Source organism: Pleurodeles waltl, chromosome 2_2, assembly GCF_031143425.1.
Source record: "Pleurodeles waltl isolate 20211129_DDA chromosome 2_2, aPleWal1.hap1.20221129, whole genome shotgun sequence".
NCBI lineage: Eukaryota > Metazoa > Chordata > Amphibia > Caudata > Salamandridae > Pleurodeles > Pleurodeles waltl.
The window spans coordinates 3,753,444-3,769,722 of record NC_090439.1 but is presented as its reverse complement, the minus strand read 5'-3'; positions in this window follow the sequence as shown (position 1 = coordinate 3,769,722).

Here is a 16,279-nt window from a genome sequence, read left to right as displayed (position 1 = left end):
CGGGAGACTTGGGGGAACGCTGGGTGGAAGGAAATTTGTAGCTCCTCTCAGATTCCAGAACTTTCTGCCACAGAAATGTGAGGAACATGTGTTTTTTTAGCCAAATTTTGAGGTTTGCAAAGGATTCTGGGTAACAGAACCTGGTCCGAGCCCCGCAAGTCTCCCCATCTTGGATTTCCCTAGGTCTCTAGTTTTCAGAAATGCACAGGTTTGGTAGGTTTCCCTAGGTGCCGGCTGAGCTAGAGGCCAAAATCTACAGGTAGGCAGTTCGCAAAAAACACCTCTGTTTTCTTCCAAAATTTTGGATGTGTCCACGTTGCGCTTTGGGGTGTTTCCTGTCGCGGGCGCTAGGCCTACCCACACAATGAGGTATCATTTTTATCGGGAGAGTTGTGGGAACGCTGGGTGGAAGGAAATTTGTGGCTCCTCTCAGATTCCAGAACTTTCTGCCACAGAAATGTGAGGAACATGTGTTTTTTTTAGCCAAATTTTGAGGTTTGCAAAGGATTCTGGGTAACAGAACCTGGTCCGAGCCCTGCAAGTCACCCCTCCTTGGATTCCCCTAGGTCTCTAGTTTTCAGAAATGCACAGGTTTGGTAGGTTTCCTTAGGTGCCGGCTGAGCTAGAGGCCAAAATCTACAGGTAGGCACTTCGCAAAAAACACCTCTGTTTTCTTCCAAAAAATTTTATGTGTCCACGTTGCGCTTTGGGGCGTTTCCTGTCGAGGGCGCTAGGCCTACCCACACAAGTGATGTATCATTTTTATCGGGACACCTGGGGGAACGCTGGGTGGAAGGAAATTTGTGGCTCCTCTCAGATTCCAGAACTGTCTGCCACAGAAATGTGAGGAACATGTGTTTTTTTAGCCAAATTTGGAGGTTTGCAAAGGATTCTGGGTAACAGAACCTGGTCCGAGCCCCGCAAGTCACCCCATCTTGAATTCCCCTAGGTCTCTAGTTTTCAGAAATGCACAGGTTTGGTAGGTTTCCCTAGGTGCCAGCTGAGCTAGAGGCCAAAATCTACAGGTAGGCACTTCGCAAAAAACTCCTCTGTTTTCTTCCCAAATTTGGGATGTGGCCACGTTGCGCTTTGGGGTGTTTCCTGTCGCGGGCGCTAGGCCTACCCACACAAGTGAGGTATCATTTTTATCGGGAGACTTGGGGGAACGCTGGGTGGAAGGAAATTTGTGGCTCCTCTCAGATTCCAGAACTTTCTGCCACAGAAATGTGAGGAACATGTGTTTTTTCAGCCAAATTTTGAGGTTTGCAAAGGATTCTGGGTAACAGAACCTGGTCCGAGCCCCGCAAGTCACCCCTCCTTGGATTCCCCTAGGTCTCTAGTTTTCAGAAATGCATAGGTTTGGTAGGTTTCCCTAAGTGCCGGCTGAGCTAGAGGCCAAAATCTACAGGTAGGCACTTCGCAAAAAACACCTCTATTTTCTTCAAAAATTTTGGATGTGTCCACGTTGCGCTTTGGGGTGTTTCCTGTCGCGGGCGCTAGGCCTACCCACATAAGTAAGGTATAATTTTTATCGGGAGACTTGGGGGAACGCTGGGTGGAAGGAAATTTGTGGCTCCTCTCAGATTCCAGAACTTTCTGCCACAGAAATGTGAGGAACATGTGTTTTTTTAGCCAAATTTTGAGGTTTGCAAAGGATTCTGGGTAACAGAACCTGGTCCGAGTCCCGCAAGTCTCCCCATCTTGTATTTCCCTAGGTCTCTAGTTTTCAGAAATGCACATGTTTGGTAGGTTTCCCTAGGTGCCGGCTGAGCTAGAGGACAAAATCTACAGGTAGGCACTTCGCAAAAAACACCTCTGTTTTCTTCCAAAATTTTTGATGTGTCCACGTTGTGCTTTGGGGTGTTTCCTGTCGCGGGCGCTAGGCCTACCCACACAAGTGAGGTATCATTTTTATCGGGAGACTTGGGGGAACGCTGGGTGGAAGGAAATTTGTAGCTCCTCTCAGATTCCAGAACTTTCTGCCACAGAAATGTGAGGAACATGTGTTTTTTTAGCCAAATTTTGAGGTTTGCAAAGGATTCTGGGTAACAGAACCTGGTCTGAGCCCCGCAAGTCACCCCATCTTGGATTCCCCTAGGTCTCTAGTTTTCAGAAATGCACAGGTTTGGTAGGTTTCCCTAGGTGCCGGCTGAGCTAGAGGCCAAAATCTACAGGTAGGCACTTCGCAAAAAACACCTCTGTTTTTTTCAAAAATTTTGGATGTGTCCACGTTGCGCTTCGGGGCGTTTCCTGTCGCGGGCGCTAGGCCTACCCACACAAGTGACGTATCATTTTTATCGGGAGACTTGGGGGAACGCTGGGTGGAAGGAAATTTGTGGCTCCTCTCAGATTCCAGAACTTTCTGCCACAGAAATGGAAGGAACATGTGTTTTTTTTAGCTAAATTTTGAGGTTTGCAAAGGATTCTGGGTAACAGAACCTGATCCGAGACCTGCAAGTCACCCCTCCTTGGATTCCCCTAGGTCTCTAGTTTTCAGAAATGCACAGGTTTGGTAGGTTTCCCTAGGTGCCGGCTGAGCTAGAGGCCAAAATCTGCAGGTAGGCACTTCGCAAAAAACACCTCTGTTTTCTTTTAAAAAAATGGGATGTGTCCACGTTGCGTTTTGGGGTGTTTCCTGTCGCGGGCGCTAGGCCTACCCACACAAGTGAGGTATCATTTTTATCGGGAGACTTGGGGGAACATAGATTAGCAAAACAAGTGCTATTGCCCCTTGTCTTTCTCTACATTTTTTCCTTCCAAATATAGGAGAGTGTGTAAAAAAGACATCTATTTGAGAAATTCCCTGTAATTCACATGCTAGTATGGTCACCCCGGAATTCAGAGATGTGCAAATAACCACTGCTCCTCAACACCTTATCTTGTGCCCTTTTTGGAAATGCAAAGGTTTTCTTGATAGCAATTTTTTACTCTTTATATTTCAGCAAATGAATTGCTGTATACCCGGTATAGAATGAAAACGCACTGAAGGGTGCAGCTCATTTATTTGCTCTGGGTTCCTCAGGTTCTTGATGAACCTACAAGCCCTATATATCCCCGCAACCAGAGGAGTCCAGCAGACGTAACGGTATATTGCTTTCGATAATCTGACATTGCAGGGAAAAGTTACCGAGTAAAATGTAGAGAAAAATTGATTGTTTTTTCACCTCAATTTCAATATTTTTCTTTTTCAGCTGTTATTTTCTGTAGGAAACCCTTGTAGGATCTTCACAAATGACCCCTTGCTGAATTCAGAATGTTGTCTACTTTTCAGAAATGTTTAGGTTTCTGGGATCCAGCATTGGTTTCATGCCCATTCCTGTCACTTACTGGAAGGAGGCTGAAAGCACAAAAAATTGCAAAAATGCCAGTAAAATTCCAGTAAAATGCCAAAATTGTGTTGACAAATTGGGTTTTCTGATTCAAGTCTGCCTGTTCCTGAAAGCTGGGAAGCTGCTGACTTTAGCACTGCAAACCCTTTGTTGATGCCATTTTCAGGGGGAAATCCACAAGCCTTCTTCTGCAGCCACTTTTTCCAATTTTTTTGAAAAAAACGAAATTTTCACTGTATTTTGGCCAATTTCTTGGCCTCCTTCAGGGGAACCCACAAAGTCTGGGTACCTCTAGAATCCCTAGGATGTTGGAAAAAAAGGATGCAAATTTGGCTTGGTTAGCTTATGTGGACAAAAAGTTATGAGGGCCTAAGCGCAAACTGCCCCAAATAGGCAAAAAAAGGCCTGGCACAGGAGGGGGAAAAGGCCTGGCAGCGAAGGGGTTAATAAAAAAAAAACATTTGCTCAACAGACTGCACTTCCTCCACTTTGCTTATGTAAAGAGCTGCCAGCTTGCAGAGGCTGAAGAAGTTTTTTCCTCTCTTGTTGCCAGCAACGATACAGAAGCTTTGCAGGGAATTACCAGGAGCAGGCTCTCAATGTCAGCTTCAAGAAGAATCAGAACAAAGCCAAGTGCTAACTAATTCCTGTAATGCATTTTAGAGTTTGTGCAGGAATGAGTCATGAATGATGAGTCATAATTACCACATGTCTCTTGAAACACGAGTCATGAGTCATGATTAGCACATGGCTCTTGAAAACACAAGCGCTGCCTAACAATCAAAGAAGGCAGCTGTCTAATAAGGTGCAGGGGCTCAGGTGTTTATAATTAACCCTGTAGATGCTCCAAAGAATACAGGAAGCAGATAAAGGCCAGGGAATTACAACAAGTAGCACATTTAATAGGTGCTCATTTCTGATTGGGAGCAGGAAGAAATCTTCTGTTTGTACTCATATTAATTGTAATTTAATACCTTCTACAAAGTTTAAGTTGTATTTTAGATTACAGTTTTGAAAAGGCCACTTTTAGAAAGTTGTAATTTTGCTGCCTTAAACATTCTGAGGCCTTCTAGGAGTTTCCAGCTGACACCAGACTTTTGTCACCACAGTCATGTTGGGACCTGGGTTAGGAAGAAGGAAATTCCAGAACCATCTATAAGGGGTAAAATTCCAGATATTTATTCCTCTTCAAAGGTGGCACAAGCTATAAATGGTTGACCCTCAGGCATACTCTTCAGTACACTTCTGGACCTGTGAAAGACTACAGAAGGACTGCCTTCTGTTCCAGAGGACTGCCCTGCTGCTCGAGGCCTGCCTTGTTTCTCAGAGGACTGCCTTGCTGCTTGAGGCCTTCCTTGTTTCTCAGAGGACTGCCATGCTGTTACCAGTGTACTGACCTGCTGTTTGAGGTCTATCATGTTCTTCAGAGGACCACCCTGATGCTAGAAGTCTCCCTTTGTGCTTGAAGGAGAGGGCACCATGCCCTTGTACCCAGAACTACGAGAGTGACTCCAAGGTTCAGTTGGCTGACATCCTGTTCTGAGCTATAGGGATACAACATGCTCCAGAGGCCTTCCAGTAACTGCCCAGATGACCTGTTGCAACTGTACCTGCCTCAACCTGCAAATGGGCCTGTCTGGGCTCTACTGTAGTGGGTTCCTTATCCTTCAAAGCTGCTTTCCCAGGTTCTAGGCCTTGGCTGGCATAATTAGAACTCTTCCTGAAGTTTTAAACTCTCAGCACCGGACATTAAGAAGGTAACTTTTTCAGCGGGACTAACCTGGTCTCTGTACCCTGCCCACACTCCATCATGGTCTGTCTCAACGTGTGACTTCATCCCAGTCTAGTGCAACCAGATATCCACAGTTAGCACATTGTGCTCCTTGGAGCTATTTTTACTTAAACATTGAAAACTAGATATCTCCAGTTCTACTGATTGGAATGTTGTCATGTTGGTCTCAATTATTTACTTCATTTTACTCTATTTTACAAAACTGGTTTGGGATTTTTCTTGTGTTTTGATTTCAGTGTATTAGTGTTTGTGTGCTGCTGAAATACTAAACACAGTGCCCCTAAGTTAAGCCTGACAGCTTGTGTGCCAAGCAACCAGAGGGGTAAGCACAGGTTAATTTATTTACTTTTTTGGTTCACCCTGACAAGGATTGTGGTTGTTGCTTGAGTAGAGTTTTATCCACCTCAAACAATAACCTGAAATGGGCTGCGTCATGTGCCAGGAACCCTTGTGCTTCCCCCTAACTACCATTATCCTGCAGTACTCCTGTATGCTCTCTACCCTGATCATGCTATACCACACACCATGGTCAAATCATTAACATTTGCACAAAACAAGTTCTGATACACTCTTATACACCCCATATCAACCACTCAGCACCAAAAGCACCCAGCACCCCACTCACCCACACTCACACAAACAAGCCACCTGCTCACACAGACCAATTACCACACACACAAAATGGCACATTCATATGTATGCTTCTATGCACCTGCTTGCTCATCAAACTTGCCACAGAGATATGGGACCTACTGTACGACCACGCTTCACACCTTCTCTTCCTAACAGAAACATGGCTAATCCCAACCACTGCACTGGACATTTCTACAGGCATTCCCACCGGCTACAAGATTGCAAGGCAAGATCGTCAGCACAAGCCCGGAGGAAGAGTCACCATTATATTCAAAGACGCTATCAGCTGCACCGCCTATATAACACCCTACCAGAAAATGAAACACCTCATGTTCAAGGTATGCATCCCACTAACTTCTCCCTGGGTGGAATCCTCATATACATACCATCAGGACACCACACCAATTTTGCAAATGACATCACAGATTTTATTGCACGCCTCATCAACCCCAGCACCTTTATCTTCCTCTGAGCTCTTAACTTTTACCTTGAACATTGCACTGACCCAAACCTTAAAGCCTTTCTAGAAAACGTCAGAAACCTGGTCCTCACACAGCATCTTACTGAACTCATCAATAGTACCAGACATCTATTAGAACTGATTTTCGCCTCAATCAGCAACATCACATATGATAAGCCAACAACTATGACCTAGACAGACAACGCCTTCATAGGCTTCAGCAGAACCATCCCACACCAAAACAGACCTACCACCACTGAACTTGTGAGCTCCAGCTAGAAAGGCATCACAGAAGAAGACTGGGCTTCCACTCACTCCATGCACTGGCCAAAGCACAGCAGCAATTTGCCAAATGCCATCAAAAGCATCAGCAGCTTGTGCTAACTAGCTAGCACTGCATGTGCTAACACCCTGACTCCCATCATGTTCAACCTAATGGCAAGAGACCAACCACAGGTCAGCTGGTGTACATAGGAACTCAGACTGACCAAATGCCACTTCAAGTAACAGGAGCATTAATGGTGAACAAATCAAAACACGACAGATAAAGACATCTTCAAATCTGCAGTAAGACCAGCAGATACAGAACACCAAACACACATCTTTTGCAGGTCGCATAGATACCAACACTAACATCAGCAAGGAAATCTTCACCAACATCAAAGATTTCACTGTGCCTCTTGACCGGAATCGCCTTCATGTTTGGCATCTTTGACCCTCAAAAGGACCCCAGTCACCATTGCAACTCAACTTCCCATCACAGTCGAAGAATGAACACTAACCTTGTAGACTGCGGTCACCGCCTAAAACTGCTGCTACCATGAAAACAATTCACTCGGGCCCCATATGACCCTTGACCCCACCACGTCCTCACCAAAGGACTTTGAAGCACTAACACCTATTCTCAATGCCTTTGTTGCCTCAGCTACATTCCTGGACTCCTGAAAACATGTCAATATCACACCCCTGCTCAAGAAACCATCCACTGATATAGTCATATTTTCAACCACAGACCCATTGTCCTCCTTCCATACCCAGCAAAGTTCTTAGAGAAACTAATCAACTAATGCGTTCCTAACCACCTCAGCAACCACCAGCTCCCTGACATCACATAGTATGGATTCAGGGTTAACGACAGTGCCGAAACAGTACTCATCACTGCCAGAGATGACATCCACATAATGCTTGACAAAGGAGACACTGCCCCCATTCTCCTGGACTTCTCTGCAGCATTTGCTCACCCCATCCTCATCAGGCCCCTGCATGATACTTGCATCCAAAGCCCTACTTCCAACTGGATCTTTCCTTCACGAGTCAGCTAATCATATGTTGGCTCACCTTTCACCAAACCAGGCACCCACTGGGCTAGTGGCTGCAGGTAAGGAGTTGGTGGGTTGAGCGGAGGAGCACATTCAGGAGAGGTTGGAGGAGTAGGGCAGTGTAACAATACCAAGGGTTGACGGTACCTGAATATTTGCTGTAGTTAAACAACTGCATCCAATTTGGGTTTTGACTAACTGTTGTTTGACACTGCTGTGTTCAAGAAATAAAGTATATAATTTTCAGTGAAGAGTCAGGTTTGATCTACATTGTATAATGATGTCACCAGTGAAGGATACAGTCCCTGAGGTCCCTAAATATGGCGACTACTTTGGAGCAAGCCTTTGAACAATGTTACACCAACAAAGTGGCAGTTGAGACCCAACCTTTGCCCACACCAGACTGACCATCTGGTTGAGAAATAGTGGAGGAAAATAAATTATGCATGTGTCTGAAAACATTTGTGAGCCCACGAAGACATGAGATGTCCACATAAGCAATAACCAGATTCTCTCTCAAACTAATATTCTAAGATCTGAGTCCCCTGATCATTCTGTTAAGAAAATAAACACTCTTCCTCAGATGTGCAGTCAGGTTGATCAGATTAAGTAGCACTACCTCTCATTGGTAGCACATTACCAAGATTACTTACTAATTGTGCAGCCTCAGGTTCAAGCAATATGAGTTCTCAAATTTTAATGAATAGAAACAGCAATTGCCTTTTTTCAGAATGCAGAGTTAAACAGAGAGTGCCCCTTAATGTGCTCAAAGTCCAGTTGCCCTATCTTATTCTCTCTAAGTGAGCATCAGCACATTAAAAGAATATTGCCATAGGACTGATGGGACGGCAAAGTCCCTCACATAGACATGTACCCCTGCCCTGAGTAGCCCAGCTGCAGTGATATCTGGGTGCTTGATTACAATTTGCAACCATGGGAAACCACAAATCATGTGTGAGCCTCATGACCTAGGCCTGTCTCACGGATTGCAGTCTGGTTAGAGTGGAAGGAGCACATAATGAACTACCCTTAAGAGGGAAGTAGCCTGAGCACAGTTGTGGCAGCATATGGCCTCTTTAATGAGTAATCAGTAGCATGCCCAGGCAGGTTTACATGTGTCTTGGGTGTGGGGGCCCACTCAAAGTTACATTGCTGTGTACTTCGCTCACCTTTGGCCTGCCTCGTTGTGGGGGAGGACCAAAAAAGTGTGTGTCTTTACAAGACTCGCTGTTATGAATGTATGCACATGGCAACAGTGCATGGAGGCTTGTCTGTGTGTGCTTTCACATGGTATGCTATTATGTATGTGTGCCTGTGCCAGCAGTACATCGAGGCTTGCACGCATGTCTTTACATTGCAGTGTTTTACGTATATGTGCTAATGGCCGCAGTGCATGGAGGCTTGCACACACATCTTTACATGATGCACTGTTGTGTATCTATGCCCATGGCAGTGTTGCATAGTCATTTTAATAATGTCTCTGGACATATTATTTTAGTAACTAGGCCTGGTGCTTCTGCTCTTTAGCCTAGTTACATTTTATTCTGCTTCATATTATTGTTTAAGAATCAGCCTCACATTTGTGGTTCTGTTTTATTTTCTTTATCTAGTTATTCTGTCACCTAGGAAAGCATTGCGTCTTCTAGTGTAACACACTTTCACCCTGTGCTTTTCTCAAGGCTGCAGTAGAGATAGGGTTATCAGTACAAAGTGGCACACTGTATCTCTAATACAAGTGTTTTGATGTGGGGACATTTCCTTGGAACAGACAAAGAGCTGTTTTATTATAAATACATTTCTTTGTCCCATGTACGTTAGAGGGAAATTCCAGCCATATGACCACAATTGAATTCTAAATGACTTTGCTACAACTGCTTGCTGAGATTACCGGTTTCTTGTGACTTCAATAATTTTGAGCAAAACATAAAGAGGAACCAGTTGCACTAGCAGTGCGCATGCGGCTCCGGGACATTCCTGTACAGGATCAATAATGCAAGCTGCCAAAGATTGCTATAGTATTGGTCGTGATAGTCTGGGAGCCAGACCTAGCAAACCACAATTACAGGGTAAATCCAATAAGGATTCTACCAAGCAAGCACCTGAGAGTTCTAAGAAACTCTTGGATAAATAAAAACAAACACCTAAAAAAGAAAGTGGAGAATCTCAGCGTTTGGAGACCCCTCAAAATCACTATAATCTTAAAAATAGAGATAATTTAAAAACTCCTAATACATATCAATATACTGATACACGCCAATGTAATTCCTTTCAGGACTCACCAGATAAACGCAGTGAGAGAGGTGGGCGGTCAGACGAGCGAACTGAGCACTTGAAATCGATAAGGGACTCACAATGCTCGTCAGAGGTTTCTGTTAAAAAAGAAGAGAAGCTTCCTCAACAAAAACCCAATTTATAAAGAAAAAATTGGCAGCGGTTTCTATATGAAATGCCACTCAGGATGAGAGCTTTACTGAAGAACAGGACGTGGGCACTGGCCCTGCTAGACAGCCCAGCAGAGGTCATAATAGTTTTCTGGAATATTCAAGAGCATCTGGAGATGAAAGCAAATGATGACATTTTACAAGTCGAGACTGCGGACATGCGCGTCTCCACACCCGATAGGCTATATAAAGTGACAATACAATTAGAAGGAGACATTGAGCACACACAGATGCTATCTTTTGGGATCGCGTAGTTACCACTTATTACATTTTGTTGGCCGAAAAAGATTGGACACCAGAATTTGTCCGTAGTCTCCCATGTGGGGAGGAGGTAATTGAAGCCTCCTTCTTGCCCCTTGCTTCCAAAGAGCTCCAGGAGGCTTACGTCATTGATTGGGTGAAGGTGCAGGTACCTGCGTTTTACCGAAATCATGTACGGTGAAACAAAGGTTCTCCTACCATATCATACCAATTAAATCCCAACCCCGACCTCAATCCCAATAAAGCATGAAGCTAGAGCACCCGTGAGGGGAATCGTCGCACAGCTAGAGTACCAGGATGTAATTGAACCCTATAAGAATAGTCTTAGACTACAGACATTTAAATAGCCATACACGCACATTTGTCATTAAAAATGCACATAGCACAGCACTTATTAACTATAATAGTGCGCAAACTATACAAAACAACCTTGGATATTTCCAATGTTTTTATTCTGCCAAACCATAGCGCCTGAAAGTAGGGGGTTAACAAGTTTTAGCGCCTTAGTCTCCAAAAAAAACATTTTGCCGACTCCCACAAGGGTATAAGAACAGTCCAGGACTGTTTTCAGCTTGTGTTCCTTCAATTTTACACAACATTGACCCTGAAGCATTGTCCTATGTAGATGATATCTACCTTACGGATGATGATCTTGTTCAACACGTAAGACAGGTGAGCCTTGTTGTGGGATTTGCCAAGTTAGGATGCAGATTTAATTTAAAAAAATTAAAATAGCATTCTTTAGTGTCCTATTTTTAGACTATAAATTGTCTTATAAAGGCAAGGGCCTAGTTCCCCACTTTGTAGAGAAATGTACACAATTACAACCACCAAATACCACCAAAAAGCTCCAGTCATGGTTGAGCTGTTTACATTTTGGTAAAACATGTATTCCAGATTATGCACAACACATTAAACCATTATATGATTTAATATGACCTGACTTTTCAAGCAAATATTGGACAGTTGAACACACATGCATTCTCAGACCATTACAACAAGACATGCTTGCAGCTACTACACCTACACACAAGAGACAACCAAACACATTTGGTCATCAGAGTAATTGCTGGTGCCATTGGTTTCACCTATGTAACCTTCAATGAAGGTGATACTGTCCCCATTGCATACAAATCGCACTTGTGCTCTACAGCAGAACAACGCTTTGCTCCCACAGAAAAAACTCTGACTGCTGTTCAGATGGCTGTCATTGAAAGAGACCTCTCAATCAATCAATGGATTAGTACTTGTAAAGCGGGGCTACTCACCTATGAAGGACTGAAGGCGCAGGAGGAAGGGGCCTCATCCGAAGGGCCACGTCTTGAGGTTATTCCTGAAGATGGTGAGCGACGGGCTTTGTCTGAGGTGCATGGGGAGTTTGTTCCAGCTCTTTGCTGCAGTGTAGGTGAAGGATCATCCTCTGTAGGTGGTCTTGCAGATGTGAGGGATGGTGGCCAGGGCCATTTGGGTGGATCGGAGGGATCTGGAGGGGGTGTGGAAGGAGACACAGTGGTTCAGGTAGGCTGGTCCTGCTTTTTGTATGGCCTTGTACGTGTGGGTGAGAAGCTTGAAGGTGATTCACTTCTCGACCGGTAGCCAGTGGAGGGTCCTCAGGTGGTGGGAGATGTGTTCTCAGTGAGGGAGGTCCAGAATGAGTCTGGCAGCAGAGATGAATTGTCGTTTTTTGATGTTCTTGGTTGAGGTGCCGGCATTGAGGGCTTTGACGTAGTCAAGCTTGCTAGTGACTAAGGCATGGGTGACTGTCCTGCAACAGTCTGCTGGGATCCATCTCACGATCTTATGAAGTTTGAGGAGTGTGTGCCTGCATGACGAGGCAACATTACCTGGCGGGTCATTGACAGGGAGGAGCCGAGGATGGTTCCTAAGTTGTGGGCGTTCTCAGTCTGTGCAGGGGGGGCGCTGAGGGATGTGGGCCACCAGGAGTCGTCCCAAGCTGAGTAGCCGTTTCCGAAGATGGTGAGCTCAGGCTTGTCAGAGTTGAACTTTAGGCAGCTTTCTCTCATCCAGGTGGTGACGGCTTCCATTCCGGAGTGGAAGTTCCTTTTGGCCATGTCCGGGTCTTCGGTGAGGGAAATGATGAGTTTGTGTCATCATCATATGACACAATGTTCATACCGTGGCTTCTGACGATGGCAGCGAGAGGGGCCATGTATACATTGAACAGTGTGGGACTCAGTGAGGATCCTTGGGGGACTCTGCAGTTGACTCCTGTGGCTCTGGAAGTGTAGGGTGTGAGTTTGAACCTTTGTGTCCTCCCAGAGAGGAATGAGTGAATTCATTCCAGGGCTCTTCTACGGATTCCTATGTTGTGGAGTTTGGTGTGCAAAGTGCTGTAAAAGACCACGTTGAATGCTGCTGGCCCAGAGGAAACGCATTATTGTTGTATCTCTGATCCAAGCCTTCGAGGCTGTTACCAAAGACAGCATTCCTAACGCTAAAGCACTACATCCACGTTGGATTCAATGGGCAACATGTCTGACGGCCACTGATGTTGACTATGTTTTTGATTCAAAATTAGAAACTCAAGAATTTTTACAATACAACTTGAATATCCAGTTCCAGCAAACACATTGCCTATTGAACAATATCACTCTATAATGTACACTGATCGCTCAGCCCAACCTGCAGTAGGCACAACACATCAATACTCCACCACCTGTGCACTTGTGAGAGGATTCATGAAGGATGGTGAATTCCATCCACAACACACTTATACGTAGACTTTAGGGGAATGCACTGCACAACTAGCAGAGCTCAAGGCTCTGTTGATGGCACCGGAACACACAGATCTAGGACAGTTTAATCATTAATCATTAATCATCTGTGATTCGTACTACTGCGTCCAGTCCTTCATTGAATATCTGCATTACTGGTGCCAGAATGAGTTCAGAGATTCAAAAGGTAACACCATTAAATACAAATTACTGTGTGGGAAAGAAGCGGATCTGAAAGAAACGCTACCCATAATCCATATGGTTCATACATTGGGACATCAACGTGTTAGAATACACGTTGCTGGCAATACCTTGGCTGATGAAAGCGCCAAGTCAGCAGTAGCTACAGCTTTTTCTGCAATAACTCGTTCACGGACGAGGTTGGATGATGAAACACTGACAGCTGTGAAAGCTGTGGATGAAACCAAACAAATGACATATCCTGCTAAATACTACTACCAGATATCTAGCCTCAATACTGTCATCGTAGCAATACCAGGGGTGGGTGATTGTGTGATCCCAACAAAGATCAAAGACCTGAGTTGATTAAGGGGTTGCTTCGGCCCATGCTGGTGTGGCGACTAATATTTTATTGTTACAAGCATGTTACTGGTGACCAGGTCTATACAAACAGACCAAGCAGTATGTCCTTTGTTCTGACATCTGTCAACAAATAAAATGGTCCACCGTTGGACACCCACCGCAGACACCCCTCCTAATTTCTAACAAACCTTTACAATATGTGTATGTGGGACATTGTGGACCATTGACACCTGATGGTGCTTACAAATATATTTTAGTCGCTGTTGACTCCTGCTCCAGATTTCTATGGGTATGGTCACAATGCATGGCTGACGCTCTGACTGTTATTAAAGATTTGCAAGACTTAATTGGCACATATGCAGTTGCGGCTTTCCACTCACACCAGGGCCCTGCTTTCACCTCAAAGGCATTCAGGGACACCATGGCTTCATTAGGGGCCCAACTGTATTATTCGTCTCCATTTCATCCTGAGGGAAATAGTGGAGTGGAGCAAAGAAACCAGGATTTTAAAGCAATCCTTGACAGCCAGAGTATTAGGCACAGGTCATAGCTGGCTTAGTCACCTATATGGAGTCCACAGAGCACTTAATAATCAGCCCAGAAGGTCCCTGTAGGGCATACCTGATATGAATGCCTGTTCGTAACACGCATGTATGTTCCAGATCTTGATGGGCCTGTTGCCGAAGTAGCAGAAACACATTTTGACATAAATGAACGTGTCACTGTCTTGCAGGACTTACAATAGTTCTGTGATGACAACACATCTGCCAGTGCAGCCTCCTTGGGAATAAGGGATGCACCAATAACACCAGCAGGCTGGTTTCCTAAAGGTGGGGATCTGGTGCGTGAAAAGATTTCTTTGAAAAAGAAGTTTGATCCTTCTTATCGTGCACCGGTTCCAGTCCTGAGAATAAACTGTACCAGAATTGTCATACCACCACTGCTGCCTGGTTCTAAAGAAAACAGCTTTGTCTCTATTGATAATGTCATGTTACACCATATGTCCGATCCTGGACAACAAACCTAGTGGACTCTTGGGTAGTACCCAACTCCCTCTCACTACAGACCAGGATGTTTCACTACAGGTTTTGACCAGCAATGCTGATACCTCTCCGAGCTCCCAGTATCTCACACAAGCTTCATTTAATCTTTAGAGCATAGTGCCTAAAAAAAAAAGTTTTTTTTATCCTTTGTGATCTCCTGAGGCTCCTGAATCAGCCAGTTCTTATTTATGCAAGGTTTTTGCCTTTTAGCTCAAAAAAAGATACACTGTTATACAATAATATGTCATTTTGCCTTCTCTTGCTGATTAGATATGGTTTAGATATGTGTTCTGTTGGTATTTTGTAGCACTTCAATGAATGTTTATTTTTTTATAACCACTGTGCCACTCGGGTCCAGAGACCTTTCTTTGGACTGAGCTCTTGTTTTAAAGGCCTAAATTGTCCCCTCTTTCTCTCTTAGGGGTGAGGGGTAGGTTTGCAGGGTAGGTTGGGTGGTATTGAAGGGGATGATTTGGGATATGGGGTAGTGTTTTGAATATGTTTTTCAAAGTACTGTGAAATGATACAATATGATATAGTGTTACTTGTCGCTTATTTTTCTCTCCTTTTCTTTCCCCCCTCTGTTCTCCTTTCTAATTTTTCTCTCTCTTCTTTATTCTTTTCTGGAGGTTCTTCCTCTGTGCTTACCCTTGTGTTCTGAAATATCCTTTTGTCTGATGGTTTCTGCATTGTTCAAAATCATTCCTCTTAGCACAAAAGGTCTTAGTCAACCAATCAAATGGAAGGAGGTCTTAGATTACTTTCAGGAATTGGAAAGTGATATTTTTCTCCTCCAGGAGACCAGTACTCGGAAGGTCGAGGCTTGTAGTATGCAACACACCATGGATTTTTGAGAGCATCTGTTCCCTGCCACATAATATGTAGAATCAAGTATTTGCCCTGGTTTCTAAACAAGCCACTGCTCAATTGATACTCTTGCGCATGATGATCAGGGTAGATGGCTTCTGTCTAAGATCATAGAAGACGATTTGTAATTTATTTATTGCAAACGTATAGGTTCCCTGGACATGGCCATTGGGCACAGTGCCATGTAGGGGGGCCCAAGTTGAGCCCCCATATGGCACTTGTGAAAAAAAAAAAAACTTACCTGGCTTATCTTGGATGGGTCCCCCTATCCTTAGGTGTCCTCCAGGTGTGGGTGTGGGTGGCAGGGGGTGTCATGGTCTCTGACCATGGAAATGAGCCCACAGGTCCCCTAACGCATGCCCTGACCCAGGCGTTAAATAATGGCACTAAACAGGCTTAGTGCCATTATTTAAGGCCCTCCTCCTCCTGTGCGTGATTTTTGCACAGGAGGATAAATAAAGCACAAAGGCCTTAGAGTATTTTTTTGCCCTGGAACGCCTACCTTGCATCTCATTGACGCAAGGTAGGTTTTCATGGTAAAAAAAAAAGTTAACTCCAATATTTTGATGTTAGACGGGTCTAGCGTCAAAATATAAATATGGTGTTAAGTTTAAACCGGATTTGCGTAGAATTTTTTTTTTCCGCAAACAGAGTATAAATATGCCCTTAAGTGTGTGAATGGCAGCCCCACGTGTTTAAACGGGCAGTAGATAGTCTTGATGGCAATATGTGGTGGTTTACCTGCCATATATACTTGTTTATCAGGGTCTGCAGCTATTGAATCCGTGCAGGTGGGAGAGCAATAGTCTGCAACTGGCTGAGGATCTGGGGGAGGACCCTCATTTTGATGACGGCC